This window comes from Triticum dicoccoides, chromosome 2B (genome assembly GCF_002162155.2).
Source record: "Triticum dicoccoides isolate Atlit2015 ecotype Zavitan chromosome 2B, WEW_v2.0, whole genome shotgun sequence".
NCBI classification, from domain to species: Eukaryota; Viridiplantae; Streptophyta; class Magnoliopsida; order Poales; family Poaceae; genus Triticum; species Triticum dicoccoides.
Genome location: NC_041383.1, coordinates 347571976 through 347578546, shown reverse-complemented (window position 1 = coordinate 347578546; position 6571 = coordinate 347571976).

The following is a 6571-nucleotide window of genomic DNA, read 5'->3' as shown; positions in this document are numbered from 1 at the left end:
ATTGCCTCAGGAGCATCTGCAAGTTCCTCAACTGCACCAAATTCCTCAGCTGGCCCCTCTCCGCTGAAGAAAAAGCTACTACTGGACGAGGCCTTCGACCAAGTCCTCACAAGAAGCAGGTCGCCTTCCAAGGGCCCTCTGATGACGATGAGGCTGATGATGAAGAACTTGCTGAAATCATCAGAGACAGGCAGACCAGGGCCGCTAGAGCCAAAGGCAGCAATGTGCCACTGCTATTGGATCCAAAGTTGATCCTTGACTTCATTGACCTATGGCACAAGGACCCTAACACGCCATTGCCAGAGATGAACCTCACTTGATGCGGAGCATCCCATGTTCATCCCCATGTACACTCCGACTACTCTCCAAGCCCCAAGAGGACATATGACGAGACCTCAAACATACACCATTATACACAAGGTGAATTCACTCCTCTTCGAACCGTCACTTTGCACGTGTGAGACATGGCTACTACCTCATGCATGGACCATGCCTATACTCAGGTACAACCGAGATGACCATGGAGAATCAAAGGACCAAGGCCAAGCATGGAAGAGGAGAAGGAAGAAGAGCCAGCTGCTACAGTCCCCGAACATCCGGCCCCAGCCCGGACATCCGACCCTTCCCGCAAGCCCGGACATTTGGCCACAACATGGACATCCGGCGCCCATCACAGAACGCGTCCAGAAGCTGAACCCCGTCAGCCCGGACATCCGACTCTTCCCGAGCCGCCGGACATCCGGCCCCCAGCCCGGACATCTGGACCCCGCCTGTCCAAAGAGCAACCGCAAGGCACCCAGGCCAGCCCGGACATCCGGCCTCCCAGCCCGGACATCCGGCCCGTCACGAAGCCCCGGACATCCGGCACCTGCCTGTGCACAGAGAACGAGCCAAGGGCCCATGTATCCCCCTCTCACTTACCCCTTCGTGGGCTAGCACTATATATACTCCCCCACCTACTCCTAGTTAGGGTAAGCAAAGGATTAACTCATTTGAGATAGAGCTTTGCTCATCCATACGGATCTCCTCCTCGTGAGAGACCGCGGCCTCTTCGGAGAAGATCCACCATGGATTCAAGACCCCTTTATGGGAAGATCCCTCGTGGATTCAAGACCTCCTGTCGGAGATGAGCTACCGCCACTTGTATCGTCCTTTGTTGGATTTGGACCGTGAATCTCTTTGTGTTCCTTGGATCTAGCACATGTGTGATCATATTCGTGTTGGTTGAGTGTTTCTCTCGTTTTCCCCCGTGATTTCCCTCATGTTCTTCCGCGCGTTCTTAATGTTCCTCGTAGGGATCCTCTCCAAACATGAAAGATCGGGCCCTAGGGTTCCGCCCTACATCATCTTGGTATCATGAGCTAGGTTGATCACGTTTTTGGAGCCCCTACCCCTCTTTTTCTAGCTTGATTTTGTTGATTTCGTCCTAAATCCGAAAATCCCCACCAAAAAAGCCCCCAAATTTTTTGTGAGTTGTTGGTTTAATGATGTTTTGTTGATTTTGATCCATGGATTTGCTTGGTTTCAAGTGGATCTAGCATCTCCCCAAGTTTCCCCACTTTCCATCTATGAAATCTCTCCAATTTTGCCCCCGAAATCATCAATTTCCGCCCCAAAATTGAGTTCCTCGAGTTCATCCTCGGATTTGGAGCCCGGACATCCGGCCATCCCGGAAATCCGTCCATTAGCCCGGACATCCGGCTCCTGGAGTGCATTTTCGCGCAAGTTTCTGGACATCAGGTCCCGGACATCCGGCCAAACCCCCGGATGTCCGCCCACTGTCATTTCAGCCTTTGGTGTTTCACCGTTTTGCCCATAATTTTCACATCTGGAGTCTGATTTTCGCGTTCTTTAGCTCGTTGAGTAGCTATTGACATCCCCCATCCATATAAATAGGTTGCAACACCATTTGACTCCATTAAATTTTGTGAATATTGGTATCTTTCCCTAGGTCCACCACCATATCATCTGCATTACCACCACCGACTTCCGCAACCTCACCCATTTTGTTCCATATAGCTTTAGTGGTTGCTTGAGTAGTGATTCGAGTCTCCTAAGGTGTTTCGGCTACTTAGGGATGATTACCTCTTCATCAACCACCACCACCGTTCCCGCATAACCTTTCCCCACCATACATTTCCACCCCAACTTAACCCAATTTTGTTTGAGTTGTGGCTTGTGTCTCCTAAGGTGTTTCGGCTACTTAGGGACGGAAACTTCAACTACGACACGTGTATAGCCCATCATTTCACTTCTGCATTGCCAAGTGCAAACCACCACCACTTTCCGCTACCACCACTTTGACATTTGACGTTTGAGATTTTGAGTTCGCGGTTTTTCCGTTTCCTAAGGTGTTTCGGCTACTTAGGGACGAGTCTCCATCATCTTGGTATCTACATCAAGAACACCGCCACTCATCATCGCCAAGGACGGTAACCTCCATATCATATTGGTATCGTGGTATCCCTCCATTGTATATTCCCATGCCATTGCATTGTTAACCCCTAGACCATTTTGCATTACTTGCCTATCGAGACTAGCCATTTGAGTATTGCCGACAATGTGACTTGTGCACATTAGTGGTCATACTTCCCATAGCATGCATACCATATCATCGTGGTGCATATATTGGTATCATATCTTGTGTCACAAGTTTGTTCCCGCATATACACAATTGCTATCTTGGTTTGTGCATTGTGCAAAGTGGCCATACAAAAAAAAAGAAATAAAGCTTTTAAGCAAAAGAGAAAGAGCAAGAGCTTGTAAGCAAGTGTCATAGCATCATACCACATTGCATATAAGATTGTCACATCTGATCATCTTGGATCATCTTAAGAGGAACACCGGGAACCATACATACATAGCATACTTGGGATACAGAGTTTATCCATTTTGCATCTTATAGGTTGTGCACAAGTGTCGTATCCGCCTATAGAGCAATCGTGCTAGCGTCTCTCTTGAGTTGTGCAACACGAGCGTTTTCCGTGGATTCCACATTTTGTGCTCATTCCTTGGTTGCACGATCCCATTTATCTATCCGTGTGTGTGTTTCCATGTGCCACATTGCTATTGGTCTACTTGTTTCGCTTGCGAAATTGTGAATCTCTTTCAACATAATTGACTCTTGCTAACATTTTGCATCAAATTTTTGTGCCACTATCCTCACCGAGCTCCACCCAAAGCCTTACTTGTGTAGGTGTGAGAACCGACAAGAATTGATACCAATTGTGTTATTTCCTTGTTACACATTTGAGTGATCATTGATCCATCTTCAACATTGATCAAGGTACATTTGGTATAGTTCTTCTCTTTCTCCCACTCATATTTGCTCGAGTCTTGTGATGGATAGGCAAGGCATTTCCTCTCCGGCCTTCGACAACCACGACGGCGTGAACAACTACATCACCAAAGCATCCATCTTTGATCTACAACGACAAATGCAAGGCGCACAATAAAGATTGTGAGAGCGCATCGAGAACATCTCCATCGACATTCGTCACTCTAAAGCAAGGAAAAGGGACTACATCAACAAGAAGCTTTCCGCGCATAAAGAGGAGCTAGATGCAAGGATGGAAGAGATTAGAGCCTTGATCAAGTCTTCTTCCCCTTCGTCATCTTCAAGGCGGCGACATTCAAGCCACAAGTCTTCAGAGCGCCAAAACGATGCAAGTGCAAATCGTCCTCGTCCACATCTACATGGCGACCACCATCACGTTCGTGATCAAAATTGTCATGAAGGGCAGGTCACCTCCAAGCATCATGTGCACGACGATGACGAACGCTATCGAGCTCAAGCACGACAACGACATCATCATCATGAAGATGCTCCACAAGAACAAATGTACAAGTCCCAACAAGCCCTATTTCACGCCAAGGCCAAGCTTCAAGAGCACAAAAGAAGACCGCGAGACGAGCACCACCAAGATGGTGCTGCGACTACAACAACCACTTCGGCATCTTCGCCAAGTGCTATCAAGGCATCTTCGCCTTTGGACGTACGCCATCTTTGCCTACTTCCCATGTGTACGCCTACATCGACTTCATCAAGTCCAAGGCGACTACCTACGAGCGAGGGCGACACTTCCATCTTCGGAAGACCCTCAAGGAAGATGCCCGAGCATGGGAAACTCCCTTCGGTCATGGAGACGAGCTACGAGGTGCCACATCCTATGGGCCTCCAACAACAAGACGGCGGCAAGACGGTCGAGCAAGGGTTATCCCCTTCGACCATGGCGACGAGCGCGAACCTCTTCAACACCATGAAGACGGCGCCCATATTGGACTCATACTCCGAGTCAAGCTACGCGACCGCGCATGGAGACATTTGCACCTACACCTCTCCGACACCCACATATGTCGAGACGCCCCATTTTTCATGTGAGGAGAACCACCACCCCATGAGTGAGATGAGTGACTCCATCGTATGTGACATTGAGAGCATTTCCTATGAGAGGATGAGTGTGACCACCACTAGCCCCACACATGAGAGCATGCCACACATCCTATGTGAGTTTGAGCGCCATTTGAGTGACTCCACCAACCATATGAGTGAGAGCATCTTTGAGGGAGTGAGTGAGCCACAACACTTAGTGAGTGAGGTAGTTGACACGGCACGTGAGGCCACTATGATTTCTAACGACTTAACCTCTACTTCTAGTGTGTTTTCTTCTTTGGTTCTAGGCCTCCTACATGATAACACACCTATCCTCGACGAGTCCATCCCTCCAATGGAGAAACCGATGGCCATGGTGGACGATGATGCACCCTCACATGGTTCCATCAAGATGAAGATGACAACGAGTGGATCTTCAACACCTCACCTACAACACATGAGCGACACTCCAAAGGTAACATAGGTGATGGTGCTTCTCTTGTCCCACTAGTGGACTCTCTTGACATCGATTGCTCCCATGATGTTGACCCACCTATTCCCATGCTTCATGCTAGTGAGACTTCTTCATGCCATGACTTACCTATTTATGATGAATGTGATGATGAGCATGTTGAGTTGCCTAGTTGTGATGCTATGCTCCATAGGATATCATGTGAAAATTCTTTTGGTCACATCATGTTTGACAACCCATTGAACTTGTCATATGCTATGAGTGAGATCTCCCATATTGCATCATTACAATCTCAACATAGTAACTATGCATGCCCCATTAAAATAAATCCCATTTGCACTTATGGCATAGATGACGAGATGATGGTCATTGGCTTTTGTTTTTCATGTGATGATATTGCCATGCTTCCTCTACATGATTTGCACAATTCATCTACTATGCCATGCCATGATCAAATTGTTCCAAATATGCATTGTTTTGGATGTTGTCAATATTCTCCATGGGATGTTTCCACTAATGCTCATGAGGAGACCCCCATAGTTTCCTCATACATATTCGGAGATCTTGATGCATTTCATACTTTGCATGATTCCATGATAGTGTACACCATATGCATTCCATGAATAACAATGCTCTAGATATTGCTCGTGATGCATTACACAATCTGAGTCTCCATTATGCTATACATAACAACAAACCCATCATGATGGATGACATGTTTCTATATCACGCATTTCATTTATTTGAGCATTGGATATTTTGTGCTAACCGACACATGCATGTGCGCATCATGATGGATGATGTGTACATATATCACGCACACACAAATTTTCCTTTGCCTTTGTTTTGTGTAGGTACTCATGTATACCCGTCAACCTCTCAATCCCAAGAGTTGATGAAATGAGCTCTTGAGAGCAATGACACTTTGGGATCCCGTGGACTATCCTTACCACCATTCCCTTCACGCAAGGACTATGCGCATCTCTTCTACTTGGCTCTCACACGGCTATGGGCTATTTACCACTTGTCACCTTATGCTCATTTTCTCGTGTTCACTTTACATGATATGCTTGCTTCAATGCCTTTGCCATGTAATTATGACCCTTGCTTGCATCTACCCATGATTCACCATTATGCTACTTATATGTGTATTTGCATGCTTGGTGGAGATCCTTGTTGCTATTGCCATGCTTATCATGTGCTCCATGCTATTGATGCTTGTTGCATGGGGAGAGTCATGATGTGCCATTTCTATTTACATATGGTCTCTCGCCGATACATTGATGATATTTTTCTCATATCTTGCTTTCATGCTTGTGATATGTCATGTGCATTATTCATGCCCACTATTTTCACACATGACATGCTTGCCATGATTCCCTCTAGTATGTTGCATCTTCGTACTACTAGCTTGCTTGACTTGATCGCTATGTTTGCTTTCTATGTTGCATCACCCATGTTCCACTATTACTTGCTTTCTTGGGTTGATGACATATATGCTCATGCCTCTTACATGATATATCTTGATCATTGTCTCTTGTGTCCATTAGTTGCCTCTCTCATATCCACTTGTATTGAGTGCAACCATACTATGCTTATTGATCTTGGAGACTTTGACACTTTACTTGTGATGCATGCTTGTTTGATTGAGCCTCTTGTATTTGGCTGCTCTTACATCATATGCCTCCATACTATGAAATGCTCCCTTGTACTTTCTTATGATGAGC